Consider the following 20,920-nt stretch of genomic DNA (forward strand, 5'->3'; position numbering starts at 1 on the left):
GTGTTACACTTTTCAATCGAGAACGGAGGTGAATAAGTTTTTATTGTACTTTAAGAACAGAAAATCTGGCTTTCTGATAGGAAGCTACAGCTTTCAGTTGAAAATGTCGATGTTTTCAGTGTTTTTGGCAATGGTTGCATTTGCTAGTCATGTGGCTGGTTAACCAACTGAACACAACTGAATGAATGTGCAAGTAAAGGTTCTAAAGTGTTTAGACGGTTGCTAACTCTAACGAGTCACTGAACCTTAATAAGTGTTTTTATCGTTTTTTGATATCATTTGCTAGTCGTGTTGCTGGTTGACCTGCTGAGGACAACTCGGAATGTGCATGTAAAGGTTGCAAAAGGTTTAGACGGTTGCTAACTGTGAAGAGTCACTGTGAAAATTCCAATTTAATGCTTTGATGTTATAAGGAAATTATTTTTACATTCTTAAGACATACACTCACCGAAGAAACATATTCAGTGTAATTAATCTTCAACAGTATTTTTTATAAAAACAACAACAGCAGCAAGTGGAGTTTATTTACCTTAGTTTACACGAAGAAATTCCAAGAATTCCACCCAGAATAACTGTCAGAGCTAATCTAGCTGGGTGGCTGATCTGGCAAATTTTAATGTTATGTTTGGCTTATCTATAATAGTAGTTGCTGGTTTTCAGTTGGGTCAACTGATCAAAAATATGAAAAAAAAAAAAAAAAAAAAAAAAAAAAGCGGTGATCGAATGATAGAATAATTATTAGACGAAGTTGAGCAAAATTTCGTGAACTGTCAGTGTCTGAAAAATCAATTATTTGCCTCAGCCTTCGAATTCGGCAAATAATGCCGAATATAAGCGCTTACCGGACATTAAAGCGATCAATTTTCACTCTACTTCTACCCACCCCTCCCCATAATTAGTTTAATTGGGGCGTTTAGACACATAATCACAACTCAGGAAATCGATAAAACTATATACCTATCTGCCTAGAAATTTTGCTTCCTATTCTCAAACAAATAAAACTGAAAACTGAAGTAGATAGAATGATGAATAAAATATGTCAAAGCTAGCGCTATGATCAAACGTGTCGTTTGTATGGACTAATAAATCGGTGTAGTTGTAAGTCGATCTCCACCTGAGACAACGGAAGCGTCAGGGCCGCCATGTTTGACAAAATCTTTCCCGAGCCGTGTCTGGACAAAAATGATTCCGCGTTGCTTATTGGAAAGAAAACAATAGCTTTACAAAGAACAAGAGAGGCAAAGGACTCAGGTACGCGGCTTTAATTTGTTTATGAGCATTTCTCAGAGAAAGAAGCAAATGTTCGATTTTTATAGTATTCGTGTCCAGTTTAAACTAAAAGTAGATTGTTATTTACAATACGTTTTTAAAATTCTTTCTTAAGTTCTTTTTCTTTACAGAATGATTGTAGCATTTTTTTAAACACATAACGTTCACTGCATGAAAGGCTTGGAAGTTACAACAATCATATCAGTTGTAAATGTAAGCTGTTATCAATTGTTAATCTTAGAGTTGAGTTTGTCAGTATCTACAAATGAAATAAAGTTATTACAGAAGCGTGAGCATCTCATTTCTGTTTTATCGTTCTTACTTCATATTTATTAGCTCTGATTTTTTGTCCTGTGGTGTATTCAAGAAACACTGTTTTATCTTTTTTGATGTCGGAATATCACAACCTGATGCAAGTGCTGAAATATGTTTTTTTTTTTCAACACTCTTCATGAAATAATCGCCCTTTGTGCCGGGCCCAAGTAGTTTCAAATTCAAATTATGATTTTCTAAGCACATTTTTCTTTGATTTTCTTTGCTTCTTTTTAAAATTACGATTTTTAATACCAATAATTTTGTATTAAGCACTCAAATCAGTTTTTCTTCAGTTGGGCCATTCTTGATTCGCAACTAGTGTATTTTATTCGATAACTAGAAAAAAATAACTCTTCCAAACCAAAAGGAGCATTGTTATTTTGTAATGTAATTTGTCTCTTTATTGTTATAGAAGCGATTTATTCAAAAATGTAGACAAAAATACTCCCCCGAATTCCGGTCGCCGTCCGGCACAAGAAATTTGCCTGCTATCCCGAATTATTGTATGGGTAAGTTCCGTTTAAATCTATGAATCGTATAAGGTACTACCTCTCCCCAGGATCAAAACAACCGATTGAACATCCAAAACGCCACTGTGAGTCTCTAGTTTGAGTACCGAATTTCTATAATGCAAGTCCCACAAAATAATTAATGAACATTGGTATTTTACTTAAGGAATATTTTTTTCATATTGCAACCACACAACAAAATCCATGGCTTCTCACAACTGATCATTTCCTGTACAACAATCCTGTTGAAACAAGAAATTATTGCAAAATACTCAAATGACGCTCAAATGCAATGACCAAATTTTAAAAATCCTCTGCATTGATGAGGCTCTCATACGAGCCTCTAATTAATTAAAAAAACTGATAGTTTAAATTGTTTGCAGTCTAGTTGATTGGGTTGTGAATGAATTTTGATATACGTGATAAATATTTTCACGTGAAAACGGAAGTGAAGATAATTGCTTTTGTTAAGCAACTAACATTTTCAAACATTTTTATTATTGAAAGTTAAACCGGCTACATTCACTCAGCTTTGAAAAGTACAGGAAACATTCTTATTGCTTATCTTACTGACATTCATAATTAACTTCAGTTAACGGTTTAGAAAAGATGTATTTTTCACTGAGCTTTTCAAAGATGAACCAGATATACAGTCATTGTGAATGGGCCCTTCCACGAGATCGAATTGGTGCCATTTTGAATTTGTCGACCGACATGGTGCGAATTTATCACAATCTATGTATCAGGGGTACCCAAAGGTTTATTTCGGTGGGTATCTGTTCGCGCCTTAATCGCCTCAGAAATTCGGACTAAGTCGTAAAGAAAATCCACAGTTTTCTTCGGCAAAACGTTAGCTCAAACTTTCGTAACTAATTTCGAAAAATAATTTCTTTCGTTTTCGAAGGTACAAATTATGTCATTTAAAATGCGAAAAAAGGTCAGCCAGCATTTTCGTAAAACTAATAACAGCTAGTAAAATTCGGGAAATAAAATTCCGTTACTTAAGACTTTCTTCAACTTTAATTTTCAGCTATTTAAAGCATTCGAACATATCAGACTGCATTTGCTTACACAAATATGCCTTGAAAAGGACATTAAACGATCTGGAAGCACTGGAGATAACAGTTTGAAGTATTTTGCGTTGGGTGCCCCTGCAGAATGCAAATGCTGGCTAACATGATCGAGCGATTGAAAGTGAATCAGTATGAAAATTCATACATTTGAACTGCAGAGAAATACTGACTAAGTGAATGATCATCGCAGTTATATACGCAACTGAAGCAGTTGCAAAAAGAAATCTCCCCCCCCCCCCCCGCCAAAAAAAAAAAAAAAAAATGAGCCTTGAGAACGTATATGACTGCGATGATCATTCACTTATTCAACATCGAACTATTTTAGGCCGGTCACGCAATCCGTTGTCAACCAGCTGTGTAATGTGCTTCCTGTCTTTCCGAGAAAAACACATTGTTTGTATTATGGGTGACTGACCCTGAATTTAAAGTACAATATTTTTGTTATTACATTTTATCTTCTCTTTATCAAATTTTAATTAAAAGTTCCAGATTTTTATTTTATCTTTTTCCATACACATTTTTCCTGTGGATATTTGTCGCAATTCTTCTTTTTCCGTCCACTGGATCCACATTAATATGATTTTACCCTTGAGAGAATTAATTTATTACTTTCATTTTATTCATTTGCATAATGTAAGGACAACATAGCAAATTTGAATTCTAACAACAATTAGACCGTGAAACCATATTGCTAAATTGGAGTATATCATCATAAATTTTTTCCGGGAAAAATTGAAACAAAATCGAAACAAAAGGAGCAAGTTCGTATCGCTTTCTGGGAAGCGGCATTTGACCTTGTTGCATTGTTTGTCTGTTGCCAAAGATCGCGGCGCATTCCATATATTCGGGGTATAGTTTCGAATCCAGTCTATTCCTAGCAAATCGGACATTGATTGAATGTTAGTGCAGCCGATTAGACAGCTCGTGAGATCGCCGTATGCCCTTCACTTCCTCAAAACAGGACTTGCAGTTTAGTAAATACTGATGGCCGATTCAGTGCTACATGCAATCAGTGACAGCGAAAGCGAAAATAGTGAACGCGGTACACCACCAGGGGAAGCAGAAAACACGACTCAAGGAACAGAAGTCCAGATTAACACTCTGGTAAGAGGAATGCCGAGAACACTTCTTAGTTTCACGGCTTTCAGCAGCAGCAGTAACTGTAATAAGTGTGGCCAGACTGCATGATAGCTTAGTCAGTAATGGACACTTCTTTGTCTCCACGATCACAGCCGAAATTGTAAAAGTGAGCCACGAGTTGTCCATTCTCTGTAGCCTGGCCTTACAATCCATAGATAGAAACCTCTGCGTCGCAGTTGCTGTCCAGGCTGTACGTAGTTGCAGCACATAGCTCAGTGCAGGTCTTCTTGTCACCGGTGTTTCTCGCCAACCCTACATTATGGCCGGCTGGGTCCACCTCCTCCTGTAGGGGTGCTTGCTCTGCAGGCAGCAGCGGCCGACATGTGGAGGGACTGCCGCATTAAGTCGTATACCGAGTATTGGTCGTAGCCGGCCATTTCCAGCTGAGCTGTTAGATTGTCAACCTGGAAAAAAACCGTGTGACATGGATTTAAGCTTCAATTTCGGCTTGTCTTGTACAACGTTATTCCGAACAAAGACTGAGAAACTGGAATTGTACAAAACTGTCTGAGCCGTTCGGCACATTTTAAATGCTTGATAACAATGCATAATAATTTCACTATATAGTAAACAATGATTTAATTACAGACAGTAATAATACGTTGCCTTGAGAAGTTTTCTTTACTTTTTTTTTTTTTTTTTTTTCAATTAAAAGCTTTATTCTTTAAATTAAAAAAATTATGGGAGTCATGGAGACACCAATTAAGTAATTGACATGAAAAAAACAACCACATATGATCTTGCAACGGGAAAAAACCTTGCAGAACTGATTTACTTTTAGGCTTTCGTTCAAAAAATGGCGTCGACTGTCCGCGGTGTTACTTTTCTGCGGGAATTTTTTCCACCTTTCTCCCAGTATCATAGCTGTAATAGAGCGACAAACAGAAAGAAGAGACGGGTGAAAGACGGACCACCCGACGGTCGGATTAATGGATGGATGGAAGGATGGATGGATAGCCTGTGTGACAGGTGCTAGAAGAGGGAAATCCCTAGACACACGCGCGAAACGAGAGGAGCGCGGGAGGAGGGTGGAAACTGGAGAGGTAGCGCCATTTCACGAGTGCTGTTCTGATTGGTTATAACGCCTTTCTGAGAATTTTGGTCGGTTATTGTTAAATAAAAATCAACATGGGGATAAATTAAATTTTAATTAAGTTGACACCACCGTAAAACCATCAGTACTAAAAGTGAGGTGGCGAAGCAAGGAATCTTCATGTCGCTTTATTTCTTTTGAACAAGAAGAGAAAAAGAAGAGAGACCTCCTTTAAACGGGCGTCTGAATTTCAAACACAATCTACCACCCTTGTTTGTTTGCACTGGAACTCGTTTCACGTTACATGAATGGAACAATTAGTGTTTGTTGCTTTATTAAACTTCTGAAAACAAATACGGCCTGCTCTTTTCATTGGAACAAGTTGACCGGTTGAGTTTTTTTGAGAACCGGAAAAGCGGGAGTTACGTTTCTTCTGGAAGTGTTATTAATATGAAGAACCACAGAGTATTCCATTAACATCCCAACCAGAATTTCTGCAATTCTTTTGGTAAATGGCAAACAACCTGTTTCTCCGTGACTATGCATGAGCATCATGCAGTTTTTTTAGACTGCCTCGTCGCGACCAGAATTCATAAAGGCCACGTGATGTAAACGTGCTGACATTGCAACTTGCAATTGCTTTTGCAGACCGTGATTAATCTTTGGGAAAAATGGCCTGGAATAAATCATTCAGTCTTTGTGGAAAATTGGGTACTGTTCAGTTAGCTTTGTTAGATTGAGAGTTTCTCATGTAACACCATTGTTTTCCGGCGACTAAAGCATACAGGAGAATTTATATTTTGGTTTGCTCGAGAAACGCCTCAGAGAGCAAGATAAGTGTTCTTGAATTTTCTCGCTACCTTGAAAAGCTAGAAATAGCTCAGGCATATTAAGGCATGGCCAAAAGCTTAATTTGCATAAAAAAATAGAAAACAATCATAACATTTCGTACATTAAACAAAAAACTGTCAAACTTGGTAGTTATATAAAACTTGAAGACCTTAACTGATTTTTGCTTCAAAGTGATAAGTATTTTGGTCACGTGACCTGCAAATGATCATTGATTGTTAAAGATCTTCTAAGCCAAATGGGGTATATAAAATGAAATAGTATTTAATCTCCTTTGGTATCATACGTTTACATGTCAAGGGCTTGAAATGAATTAGCCTTGTTTGCGTGTCCACATTAAATAGCAGTCCTGCAATTAAGGGAAATAGGTCACGTGACATTAGAAATGACTTAATAACTTCTGATAGGAATGACAGGTACCACCATACAAGGCTAATTAATAATGAACTTTCATAGTGTAATAGTATGACACCCGAAAAGGTTTGATTATAGTTTGTTTTATATACCCCGTTTTACTTTAAAGATTTTAGACGTTAATCATCATTTAATGGTCACGTGACCAAAATGTTCCACACTTTAAAGCAAAAACCAGTTAAGGTCATCAGGTTTCATAAGACTGCCAAGTTTGAAGTTTCTTTGTTCAATCCAGGAAATGTTATGATTGTTTTCTGATTTTATGCAAATGAGGCTTTTGGCCATGCCTTAATATGCCTGAGAGGAAGCCTTTTCAGACATCGGAAGAAATACCAGAACCAAATAAATGAGCGAGCATTTTCCTATGTGCAAAATTCAAGATCTCTGATAAAAAGCGCAAAAAAGTAGGCAGCAATTACATGTATTACAAATGACAAAGAATGAAAATGAACATCATGTGGCAGCGCTTCTTAAAGCTGTTGTCAGAGCAGGCCCGTAGCAAGGCTAAAACAACTGAGGGGGCTTAGCAAAATGGTGAAACAGAACTACCACCCCCTCCCCCCACTGTCACTCAAAAACAGACTGACTTGGGAGTTTGTACGAATAGATAAGAGGGATCATTTTCAAGAAGGAACTGTGGTGCTGCGTCGAAGGGGAATATTTGGTTTTATCAACAGAGTTGATAAGGTTGTTTGGCCACCGTAAAGAGATTAAGAGAGCTTTACACTCTTTACGGGGAAATTTGTTTGGGAACAATTTTTCAGAATTGAAAGAAAGTGGCAGGGTGATCCTTACTCAACCTCTGTTCCTGTTTTTCTTTCTCTTTATTAACTCACCTTAGAATATTCTTCCTTTTGAAAAGATGAAGAAAGAAAAGTCCCTCACTTGTCATTAGTTTTGAATTATGATGAGAGATTGCTTTGCGGTCACGACGGAACATTGGTGAAGAATAAAATAACTAATTACATTATATGGCTTTGGAGTGTTCCGTTTTCCATTACAGTAAATATTTGACCGAGATGAAATTATAACTAAAGAGCTACCAGCAATTTTTGAAGTGCGTTTTCGTTAAAGTTACTGTGTAAGATCAGAGAAAAATTTTTTTCTGAATTTTTATTTTTTTAGACAAAAATAATCTTTCCAGTAAGTTCTTACAAACCAAAAAATAAAAGAATTTTAGAAAAAGAGTGAGTATTTGCCGAGAAATTGGGACGTAAGCGATTTCCACCGGAAGCTAAATTTCACTCTGACTGACAGCATATTGTTGTCAATGTAACCACTCGTTGCGATGATAGCGCAAACGGTCTTTCTTTAGATTGAACCGCTCACGTTTCCGCAATTCGAATACTTTTTTAGTGGAAGAACTGGGGTTTGTTCAAGTACGAAACTGAGATAAAAGAAGACAATAGCTTTTAGCTACACTTAAAAGTAGGTAACAGTCTTAAAATCTTCCATTTTAGGCATGTGGATATTAGATCTACTACGGGTGCTATAATTGTGTATATCTGAATTGAAATAAAATAAATTCTTTAAATAAGGGGGGTGGGGGAAATCTTTAAAGGGCGATTTAGACGGTACGATTTTGCCTACGATTTGTCGCATGCGACACGCTTACGCCATGCCTACAACACGAATCGCGTCGTGTAAATCAACCTACAACATCCTTACGACAGACGCACACAACACGAAAAATGTCGTAGGATTTTAAAACATGTTTTAAAATCCTGCGACAATCGTAAGTAAAGGCAATGTTGAGTGGCGAGAGTTGTGTACGATTTTTACATGACGCAAGCAGCGCGCGCTCTAAAAATCGCATGCGACAGTCGTAAGAGAAAATCGTACCGTCTAAATCGCCCTTAAGGCATCTAAATACTGTTAGGCATGTACGAAAATTCCAGCGGTCAATAAGAGAAATCCAGCCTAGCTTTCTAAACAGTTGTTCTGAGCGCTCTTCTCTGATCATTTTTCTGAGTATTATCCTGGCTACCCTCTTCTGCAATCTCAGTAGTCTATCAAGGCATGTCTTATCTGAGTTTGACCATATAATGTCACAATATTCATACCGAGTGGTAGCACAAGATTGCCATGTAGGTGTTTAAAAGTATCTGCGCTGAGATATTTCCTAATTCTGCCAAGGAGGCCTAATCTTTTAGATGCTTTTGATGCAACAGCATCAATATGGTCATGTCATGTCATAGCACTGTCAAACAAAACCCTAAGTACTTTACTGACTGAGTAAGTTCGAAAAAGGTTCCAGATAGTGATAGCACAGGCTTATCTGATCTCACAAGGCGCTGTTTGGAACCAAAAAGTATGATTTTGGTTTTTGTACAGTTCATAATCAGGTCATTGTGTTGTACTGAGAACATTAAGTTTATCTTGTAGTACAGATTCGATTATTTTCGCATCCCTGTCTGCAAAGAAAAGAGCTGTATCGTCGGCATACATAACTACCTTGCAGCTTGGATAACAGTTGGAAGGTCATTAATAAAAATTATAAAAAGTAATGGACCCAAAACGGAGCCTGTGGTACTCCTAGTGACAGATCCATAGTATCAGATAAAGCTCCATTAATGGTGACAGACTGAGTTCTGTGAGCAAGATAGTCAACAGACCAGTCCAGGGCATGGCCTCTAATGCCGACGTTATAAAGTTTGACCTTTAGAATAGAATGGTTAATCGGGTCAAAAGCCTTGCTAAGGTCAATAAATAATGCACCAATGAGGTTTCCGTTGTCAATGCTCTTTAATATGAGAAACGTCTAGGAGTGCAGTACAGGTAGAGTGCCCAGGTCTGAAACCAGACTGATTTAGTGAAAGCAACTTGTTGGTGGTCAGATGGCCATAGACTTGCTTATGAACTACACGTTTAAAAATCTTCATTATAAGTGGAAGTACAGAAATAGGTCTATGGTTGGTAAGGTCTGAAAGTGATCCAGCCTTGTGGAGAGGTGTGACGATGGCAAGTTTTCCATAACTTCGGCTGGTATTTGTCCTGATCGTAAGGATAGGTTGAAGATATAGGTAAGTGGAGAAGCTAAGACATTGGTGCTAGCTTTGAGGATACGTATGCGGATATCCTTAATACCAGATGACTTGTTCACGCGTAACGAAGACAGTTCTTTGCGTACAACTGAATCAACTGTGACGTCCTGTCCTTAAAGGTAAAATCTGGAACCTCCTTGTTAATTGATACACAGAAAACATGCTTAGTTACTGATGCTGCCAATAGAGTAGTTCGAAGGCGAGCACCCAGTGCTGTAAAAAACTTGTTGAAGCAATTGGCTATTCCAAAATTGTCCGTGAAGCTCTCCTCATCAAGTTTTATTTCTTGCACCGTAGCCTTGGTCTTCTTAGGAATGAGTTTTCTTATAGCAGACCATAATCTGGATGAATCATGGGCATTTTCAGTAAGGATAGTATTGTAGTAATCACGCTTTGTTAATTCAATTTGACGAGTGACCTTATTTCTGAGGCTCTTACAACAATCCCAGTCTTTATCTAATTTCGACTTTACAGCTTTACGCTTCAAGGAGTCACGTTATTTCATTGAGTGTCTGATGTTATCCGACATCCACTGGGGCTGAGATCCACTTACACGAAGGGTGCGCAATGGGGCATGTTTGTTTCCGACGTCTTTCAGAAAAGTCTCTACAGCAAACCAAGCATCATCAGGATTTTCAAATAGGTAAGCGGTCTCCCAAGACTGACTCTCGAGATCAGCAACAAATGCCGACGAGTCAAATCCTTTAAAACTGCGAACGTTGATAACCTTAGGTCTAGCTCTTGTTAATTTGTAAGTTCTATTGCAATAAATCATGTAATGATCGGACGTAGACAAATCAATAACTTCAGAATAAGTATAAAGTATCACCACACTTAAATCTTTCAATAGAACATCCGAGTGGTCACGGTGCGGTAGGTCATGGGTTTGATTCCTGTCGGGGACTCACGTAGCCTCCCACGCAGTCGTTTTTAGGGGACTCGTATTACCTCCTCCCCACAAACGCCTGCTTACCCAAGCGCCACATTCCTTTCCCATTGTTTAACTCCCCAAGCACCCTAGCCAATCACCATCGAGGCATTGTCTAAAGATATCAAATCAAATTGCTGGTTACAATGGCCACTTCCGTTTCAGTCCCGACAGCTTTGTACAGTCTCTGGTACAGTCTTGAGAGATGCGGGAGTTAAGTTGTAATAAATATATTTTTTTCACTTCTGGAATGGCTGGTCATGACTGAAACGCCAAAGCAAATATCGAATGTGAATACAAGCGGTTCTGGTGCGACGCTTTGACACCTTTATCTGCTGGGAGAGTCAAAATCTTCAGGAAAATGTAATTGATCTTCCCGATCCCCGCCTGATCGAGTTGACAGTCGGTGAAAGATACCACCGGTGCGGAAACTCTGGAGCAGATTTGTTTGTTTGTACGAAGTGCTGCGAGAGACTAACTCAATACGAGAAAGCAAAGAAGAATATAGAAGATATCAAGGGGAGATCTGCAGTATGTAACAGTCCACTAAAGACTATTAAACGGAAAGTTAAACGACAAAGAGCCGATCAACTTGTGGGCCTTGTGGAAAATGTCGCACATGCCCCCCCAAAAATTGCAACAACAAAGCGAGTTTCAACTGCAAAATCTTTAAAGTTTACCGACATATCGGGAAATATTTCGGTTTCCTCCACACCGACAAGGTCGACAAGATTGAAGGCAAAGCTTGATAAATATTATAGCGACTTTGCGTAACCAGTCGGCAAATTGACGAAAATATCGCTATTTCCCGTCACGAATTCTTTGATTGCAGTCACTAGATAGGCATTTAAACGAGAAGTTTTGAACGTAGGGCACACCGAGCTGAAAGTTCACGTAAGCTCGGTCAAGTTCTGTCTCCGGCGTGATGTTTTTCACTGTTCCCGCGAGAGGCGTTCTAAGGTCAAGGTCTGGGTCAAGGTCAACCTTCCAGATTTTAGAAGGTTCACTGTGATTGGCTTAGCGGCGGAAAGGAATGTGGCGCTTGGGTAAGCAGGCGTTTGTGGGGAGGAGGTAATACGAGTCCCCTAAAAACGACTGCGTGGGAGGCTAGGACTCACGTTGTTTGGACACGATGAACATTACAACATTGTATCTTCTGGGATTAGCGCAAACTATTGCACAAACTATTGCAGACGTTTATTAAACTAAGAACAAAAAAAAAAAAATACCAAGGGTCTTAAACGTTCTTACCCTTTCTTGTAGCATAGGAGCAGCCGCAAAATTTGAGCAGCAAGATGGCAGAACCCGTTCTATTTTTGGACGGTCGTCATGGGACGTACGCTGAAACTCCTTCCAATACATGTCCACAACAAAACTTGACCATTGCTTTGTAGATCAAGTTGGCGGTGCTACCAAATATACGGATGCCGATTTATGGGGACTCGTCCTCTCCTTTCTCCTTCCAAATTTACATGGAGACAAATGGTCCCCTGTGCGCCCAAGCAAGTGACCAATCTGGTGCGGATCTTATTGTTTTGTGCACAGATGCAAAGTAAGTCATCCCCCATCTGGCTTATATTGGGAGGGTATGAACTGCTGTGACAGGACTAATGGGGGAAGGGGGCGAAAGTAAAATAGCACTTTCGATATGGCGGGGGTGACACAAAATAATAAGGAAGAATTCCCAAACTAGCGACAATAGCAAAGGTAGTGAGGTGGGGGAGGGGCGCCAAGTTGGGGAGAGGTGGGAAGTGGAGAGAAAGTCGGTGGGAACTAGGAAATCTGACCTCACTCTAACCCCTGTCCTCCATGCCTATATGTTAAAGTAACTCAAAAATATTAAAGATCAGTACAGTCTTTGGAGGCAAACTATACCTAAGCCAGTGTTTTATCATAAAATCATAAACCCTAACCCTGCCCCTTAACTGTAACCCTTGTTCTAATCCAACACCAGCTCCTATTTTTCGGAAGCCAGCTAATAGACCATTTCCATTTGTACTGAGAAACCTATCATTTACACATATAAGTTATTTATTGCAGTTGTAGTCTCATCTGTGCATGATCAGTAAACTGAGTTGATAACCATGACAACATCAATTGTCTCCCTACGGTAATGTCATGCCTGTCGCCCGGTGGAGTCACGTGGCAATGATTGGAGTCGTGCTGACCGTACAGTGAGACTGTTTATGAACGGCGAGATGAAACTGGAACGTACTGTAGCAGAGAATAGAAATCTTGACTTCATGAATACTACCTATTCGGTTTACGACATAGGTTTGAAGAAGGACTCTGGAACCACGGTGCATGCGCACTTCAGCGATCTGATGTTGTTCAGCAGGGAGTTCCAGTATTCACCTTCTGAAAATTGTGAATGAGATAAGAAATGGGATATTTCTTAATGACCCACTGTGCAATTTTATTTGATCGCTTACTTCCCATGAACATCTAGATTTAACCTAACAAACGCTCTCACGGCAAATTTCGAAACCAAAATGAATAAAGTAACAGCACACTTCGTTGTGAGCATGACAATTTTTTAATGTTGAATTAAACGAGAAAGAGGGCTCATAAATAGATTCGATCATGTATCAATTTAGCGAAAATGCGAGTTTCATAGAAATGTGATTCGGAAGTACTTCGCTTAACATAACTCTAAAATCATTCGCAAAAATTTAGATTCCTTGAATCGCTCTGACGAAGTGCCAATGCTCGAAACGTCAGCACTCGATCGCGAATGTCTTTACGGTGACTAATTTACCTTATCATATCCGTTAAAAATACCAAATAATCATAGGGAAATCTTTGTTAGGCCAAAAACTCACAGAATCCATCGCAATCACGGCGTAATTACTTCTTTGCAACAATTAAATCGAAATTGACACTTATTGTAATCTCAGCCAAACATTTCACGTTATAACAACAAAACAGCAACAATCTTTATTTGTACTCTTACTTTATGTTAAGTTAATTGCAAAAAGATATGAAATAAAATTAGAGTACTGGCTGCCTGGAATAACCATAAGGGCTAGCGGGGCCAGGCAACCAGTTGACATCAGCATTACATGAAAATAAATTACAGATCAGCAAAACAGCACAAATTTACAAGAGACACACACAAGAACAGAGAAAATAATGGAATAGATATTACCACTAAAACTAAAATTAACTAAAACAGATACATACAACTAGGAATTACTACGCTATTAAAATGTAATCTCACTTGAGGAGTTGAATTAGGTAGCAAGATATCTTTTATAAAACTGTTCCAAATGTTTAAACTGGAAATCGTCAAATCTCTGGAGTCAGAGAATAGTACGTTTAAACCAACTTTCTACAGATAACTATAGGTTTTGTAAGTTGTGACTCGTTATAATGCGTTATGAGTTGTAGAGGTTTCGTGCTGGCTAATGAATGAATGAATGAATGAATGAATGAATGAATGAATGAATGAATGAATGAATGAATGAATGAATGAATGAATGAATGAATGAATGAATGAATGAATGAATGAATGAATGAATGAATGAATAAATGAACGAACGAACAGACAGTGAATGAATCGGGATGCTCCGGTGAATGAATGAATGGATTATGTAGGATGTGAATGGATGGATATGTTGTAGTTAATTTTTTATCTCAGTTAATTTTTAGTTTTCCTTTGTTGTTATGGATGGTAATGAGTGTAAAACAAAGGAAAACATTCATAACAACAAAGGAAAACTAAAAATTAACTGAAACAGATACATACAGGTAGAGGGATGGATGGGATGGATTTCATGAGAATGCTTCCATCTTCGCTTGAAGCACTCGGATCTGTTTTGAGTGACGATCAAGAAAAATCAACTTGTGAGTGACTTTCGCTGCAATTACTGAATTAAATTAAACAGAACAGAATCGTCACTTTAAGAGCAAGGATTTTGATAGTTGAGTTTAATCGTTTGTCTTACGATTGAGTCACATAGATGTGGATCGCGACGTTTCGACCGCTATACTGCTGGTCTTCGTCAGGCGATGGTGTCGACTAATTGCGTAACAGTATAAGAAGCAGTTTATTGCCCATAAAAGCAGTGGTGAATTCAATTAAGGACAACCATTTCTTGTTCATAACAGAGATAACAGAGTTCTCGCCTGCAGCGAAATGGTTTTTTTTTGCGGGGGAGGGGGGGGGGGGGGGGTGTTTGGTAAGTTCCATAAAGTGGGATATACGGAGAGGCTTAGCCCTAAAGGTGCCCCCGCCCTTACCGCTCCCATAAAACGACAACTGTGGGATATCACTTAGTTGGGTTTATACAGTAAACATCGACTGGGAGGGAGGGAGATGCCAATAATATGAGCAGAGAAATGGGTCTAAGGCAAAGAAAAGTAGTTCGTGAAGGAATTGAATCGCTGCGTTAACAACACCATGGAATGGAAACTCTGAACGATCATGAACAACTTGAAACTTGGAGCTAATTCTGAAAAAGCTATTTTGAACTACATTTCCGGCGCTCATTAACACTTCATTAAACACCATAACGCGTATTTATGTAAAAAAAGAAAACAAGACAAAAAAAAACAAACAAACAAACAAACAAAAAAAAAAAACGTGTAATTACTGAGGAAAAACTGACACCGTAACCTGCATGATGAAGAGTAGCCAAACTATTCAAAACTTAGTTCCTGTTTTTTGGAGGATTTTAACCTCAGAAAATCCCGTTTTAGAGCCAAATAATTTTTAAAACTTTTTTTTTTTTATTATTTTATCTTTTTATTTTGTTTTTAAATTAGTTATTGACATGATAAAGGAGAGCTCCAGTCCTTCAGTTCCTTACATAGGAACATTGAGCCAACCGCCGACCGGTTGGCTCAGTTGGAAGATCAGAGGGGTCCCGTGCGGGAGTTTGCGGGTTCAAACCCCGGCCGGACCAACACTCAGGGTCTTTGAATTAATTGAGGAGAAAAGTGCTGCCATTGTAATGACATCTGCAAATGGTTAAACTTTCTAGTCTTCTCGGATAAGGACGATAAATCTTAGGTCCCGTCTTCACAACCCTTGTTCATGATTACTTTGTGGGACGTTAAAGAACCCACACACTGTTCGCAGCAAGGGTACGGGACGTAGTTCCCGGTGTTGTGGTCTGGCCACAACACACATGCTTGGGTTGAGTGGGTGGGTGGGTGGGTGAAATCTAATATGGACCGATAGCGGCTACCAGAGGCGCCTTCACATGCTGACGTCCGCTTTTTCAGATACAAAAACAATTTCTTCGAGATAATCAATGGATGAAAACACCATGGAAGCAAGAGGGACGAGAGGCAAAGAAATACATAGTGAACGAAAACAATCGAGTAGTATTCGTGGCGTTAATTAAAATCTTGACTACCAGTAGTCTCTTATTTACCTCGGTAAGTGAAACACGCGAATGCGCGAAAATCGCCTCCCACGAATCCCGGAGTAAGATAGAGTGGTTTTGATTCACTGTATTTCTTGATTGGTTGACAAAACCCACGCCACTTTCTCGACCAATGAGAAGCAAAACCAAACCCAATCTTGATTTGCTCGCACGCGCTTTCCCGCGCTCGACGCCGATTACATGCATTTTGTTCAAATTCTGATTGGTCGATTGCGCTGTTTGCATCTCTTGTGATTCGTCAAGATATATAATTACTTTGGGGTTTAATTTAGTTTTACGAACACCCAACTGAAATCCGCTCTATTAGAGGCCTCATGAGGTCAACGCACTTTGCAAGACGCATATCTAGATTGTGGCGTAGTTAGGCCTTCCTTTTCCGTTCGCTGTTCGGCAGAGGAAAGTTGTTTTTTTATCATTCTTTTTCAGCCTGAATTTGCTCATCTCGTCATAAAAGACGCCATGTCTCTCCAATGTACACAGAACTTCGACACTCGCATGAGATTCTGTATACAACGTCTTCAACCTCGGAAAACTCCGTTTTAGATCCAAATAATTTTAAAAGGTTAGATGACGAGCGGTGAAAATTTCATAAACACTATCAATAAATAAGAAGAAGTGCTTACCATTGAAAGCTTTAATTTATTTGGTTTAACTTCCACCTTTTTATTCCCAGAGATTCTAACAATAAATGATTGATGTATTCCTATCGACCCTTATCACTGTTATAGTGTTAATGCCCCGCTAACAACAACGCCAAGAACACTTTTCTGTTTACGGCTTTCGGCAGCAACGGAAGCAAAAATAGAGGTAGCCGTAATCCATGGCGGCTTCCTCAGAACTGGATGCCTCGTTCCCCCCGGGCGATAGACTGCCGCTACATTTGTAGTTGTAAAAGTTGCCAAGGATCTGCCCATTCTTTGTAGCCTTTTCCTTTTTTCCATACACGGAAACCTCTGCATCGCATCTGCTGTACACAGTTGCAGCACAGATCTCAGTGCAGGACTTCTTGTCAGGAGTATTTCTCACCATTACCGCGTTACGCCAGCGTCACTTCCTCCTCTGGCGGTGCTTCCTCTGCAGGCAGCAGCGGCCGACATGTGCAGTGACTGCCAGGCTAAGTCGTATGCCGAATACTTGTCGTATCCAGCATCAAGGAGGTCTTGAGGCAGACAGCCATTGTCATCGAGTAAGGCAAAGCTCCCAGGTTAGCCTGCCTTGTCCAGCCGAGCTTTGAGTTCGGAAACCTGGAATAAATCGCATGATATAGCTTAGCTTGGCTTCAAGTTATGTTGCATATCCTTCTAGGGACCAAAAATGTATAAATTTTATATCAAAGTCATTTTACATTTCCCATGCCTTATTTCTTAAAATGCGTTAGTTTCATTCTTTCAACTGCAGAAAATTATACTCCATTCCATCAAAAAGGTCTTTTTGAGACTGTACTGATTGAAATAAAAATAAACTGGTTGTAAACAATCCTTCCAAAGATTTTCGCGGTTGCTGAAAGCACAGCGATAGGTGGGGAGGTATTTAAATCATCCTTTGATATGCCTTACGATTCGCTCAATTGACTTGTTAAACATGACCGTCAAGTTATTACAAATTATCGGAAGTACCTCCTTTATTACCAACGCGACATACTATCTAGTGCAGACGACATAGTTTTAATAACGTCAAGAATTTCACCTGGTGTGGTTTCATGCCGAATGTTGCGTGGAAGCAAGTCTAAGAGCTGATTTCTGTAAAACTTTTATTGAAATGTCCAGTGATTTCCTTGGCGTCATGGAAAATAAGTTATCTAAACTTCAGTTTATGGACTTTGAAAAGTTAACTGATCACAAATTCGAAATAAACGCTGTCATGTTTGAGGAAATACAGTAATTGTTAACCTCTTGTTGTAATTTGTTCAATTTTCCTCCTCTAGCATCAGTCCCAGTGATGAACAGTAGAACAAGTAGAGCCGAAGTAGAGAAACAAGATAGCTTCATGTCTCTTGATTTCTTTGATCAAAGAAGAAAGGGAAACATGTCTTTTAAAATGAATGCTTGTATAGATTTTGTGAATTTTCAATCTACTCTCCTTATTACACCATATTGTGATTAAGCAACTTTTGTTGCTCAACTACCTAAATTAAAATAAAAGTAGGGCCTGTTTGTATGGACAAAGGTTGTTCTGAATTAAGGTGTGGATATCTGAGAGAAAAGGTAACACAAAAGTAAAGAAAAATTAAAATAAAAGCGTTTTAGTAGACCATGTAAAAGCGATTTTTCAAGAATGCAAAATATGGTAACCTTCAGTACATAGGCAAGCGAAAAAATATGTGACACGGTGACCATACGCGTTGAAAACAATTATCAGTGTCCTGAGGGGGTTTATTTCAATCCATTGTTAAAATGTTTGCAAAATTTGAGTCACGGGCTTTTAATTTAAGCAGGAAAAAAACACTGAACTTCGAATTCTTGACTTCACTTAAAGACCGAATGGGTGCCAGTAAATATGTGACACACCATAAGCGTTGAAAACAATTATCAGTGTCCTAAGGGTGTTCATTTCAATCAATCATTTCATTGGTTAAAATGTTTACAAAAAGTTGAGGTACGTGCCAGAGCATAATTAGAAATGAAATTCTTCACTTCACCGAATGGTTACTAGTAAATACGTGATAAACTTTTGAAACAGACCACTATCGTTGAAAATCATTTTTGTCAACCCTCTCAAATACTGTTTCCAAGACTCTCTCGTAAGTGACCACTGCTCAAATTTCTGAATCGATCGCAACCACTTTCGGGACTAGCAATTTGAAGAGGCTGTCCTTGTTGGAATAGCCTCCCACGCAGTCGTTTTTAGGGGGCTCGTATTACCTCTTCCCCGTTACGAATTCTTTGATTGCAGTTAGTTAATAGGCATTTAAACGAGAAATTTTAAACGAAGGGCACACGGTGCTGTAATCTCACCTAAGGTCAAGTTCTGTCTCCGCCGTGATGTTTTTCACTGTTCCCGCGAGAGGCGTTCTGGGCCAACGTCAACCTTCCAGAGTTTAGAAGGTTCAGCGTGATTGGCTTAACAGCGGAAAGGAATGTGGCGGTTGGGTGAGCAGGCGTTTGTTGGGAGGAGGTAATAGGAGTCCCCAAAATACGACTACGTGGGAGGCTAACGTTAGAACGGATAAGGCAAATTTCGGCTTTTCAGCGATTTCGCTGGTTTTTTCTATTAACATCAATCATTATATCCCATAAAAAAATATCACATTTACTGAGCTCAATGCGATTTTTTTCGTTGCTGGCGAGACGGTTTACAAGGTGACCTCAAAACTACCCATTTTACCTTTGGGGACTCTACAATTTATCTATACATTGCCGGTGCTTCCAAAACGTCATTCCTTGCTCAAACAGCTTGAATATTTTACACATTAAACTTTCCATTTGTCAATAACAATTGAAATGTTTAACGTTTGTTTTCTGTAAAATTTTGAATGAGTTACAATTTTTTCAAAATAGCTCCTCCTAAACTTCAGAATGCATTAAACGTGACATACATGTAGCTAAAGCCTATTTTTACAAAAGTGGGACCTGACTTAGGGTCAAGTCTATTTTAACTCAAAAGCACTAACACCAATCTACTAATGTATGGAATAAAATCTGTGGGAACTTTACGCTGCGTGCCGTACAGAGTTCCGCGATACCCCTAATATTCACGGATTTCAATCGAAACAAAACGTAAAGCCGTCAGACCGATATACACATTTCTGAAGCGAACTCTTTTAGAAATACAATAATAATCACTAGGTAAACATTTCTGGCCAAATTTTAGAGAAGATCTATCCTTTTGTTGGTATTCTAAATGAAACCTCTCGAGCTATTTTTCTTTTCCACGATGTGCTATAGCAGTGTTTGTTTTGCGTGACTGACAGTTGTTCATTTCAAGGTATATATTCAATATTCACTCTACGTTCAATTTAAAGCGTTTCCGCCGCTAAGCCAATCACGCTGAACCTTTTAAACTCTGGAGGGTTGACGTTGACCCCAGAACGCCTCTCGCGGGAACAGTGAAAAACATCACGGCGGAGACAGAACTTGACCTTAGGTGAGATTACAGCACGTGTGCCCTTCGTTTAAAATATCTCGTTTAAAAGCCTATTAACTAACTGCAATCAAAGAATTCATAACGGGGAAGAGGTAATACGAGCCCCCTAAAAACGACTACGTGGGAGGCTCTTCTAACAAGGACAGCCTCTTCAAATTGCTAGTCCCGAAAGTGGTTGCGGTCGATTCAGAAATTTGTGCAGTGGTCACTTACGAGAGAGTCTTGGAAACAGTATTTGAGAGAGTTGACAAAAATGTTTTTCAACGATAGTGGTCTGTTTCAAAAGTTCATCACGTATTTACTAGCAGCCACTCGGTGAAGTGAAGAATTTCATTTCTAATTATGCTCCAGCACGTACCTCAACTTTTTGTAAACATTTTAACCAATGAAATGATTGATTGAAATAAACACCCTTAGGACACTGATAATTGTTTTCAACGCTTGTGGTGTGCCACATATTTACTGACACCCATTCGGTCTTTAAGTGAAGTCAAGAATTCGAATTTCAATGTTTTTTCCCTGCTTAAATTAAAAGCCCGTGACTCAAATTTTGTAAACATTTTAACAAAGGATTGAAATAAACCCCCTTAGGACGCTGATAATTGTTTTTAACGCGTGTGGTCACCGTGTCACATATTTACTAGCAACCATTTGGTCGTTAAGTGTACTCAAGAATTCGAAGGTAAGTGTTTTCTACCTACTTCAATTAAAAGCCTATTTATTTCAGCACACTTCTTTGAATTGTTAGAAGGGTGAAGACTTCGCTGGAAAGGTGGTAAGATTACAAAACGAAGTATCACTTTAAACTAAATGTAGCCATTCGGCATCCGAATTATATCAGTGATATAACACCTCATATAAGAGACCCAG

The 20,920-nt window shown here is 38.9% G+C and overlaps 1 protein-coding gene and 2 pseudogenes across 2 annotated transcripts in view; 2 read left to right on the forward strand and 1 right to left on the reverse strand.

The window, feature by feature from the left end:
* Positions 1 to 20,920, forward strand: part of LOC146465230 (blastula protease 10-like) — a 532,877-nt gene that overhangs the window by 66,203 nt on the left and 445,754 nt on the right. The window lies entirely within an intron of this gene.
* On the forward strand, positions 4,151 to 12,998 carry LOC146465239 (uncharacterized; annotated as a pseudogene).
* On the reverse strand, positions 16,587 to 17,955 carry LOC146465240 (uncharacterized; annotated as a pseudogene). The gene is made up of 2 exons (XR_014868334.1): positions 17,857 to 17,955; positions 16,587 to 17,211 (listed from the first exon to the last, which is right to left on the reverse strand). The product of XR_014868334.1 is annotated as an uncharacterized LOC146465240 (transcript).

This window comes from Pavona decussata, unplaced genomic scaffold (genome assembly GCF_977016875.1).
Source record: "Pavona decussata unplaced genomic scaffold, jaPavDecu1.1 SCAFFOLD_156, whole genome shotgun sequence".
Classification (NCBI taxonomy): Eukaryota; Metazoa; Cnidaria; class Anthozoa; order Scleractinia; family Agariciidae; genus Pavona; species Pavona decussata.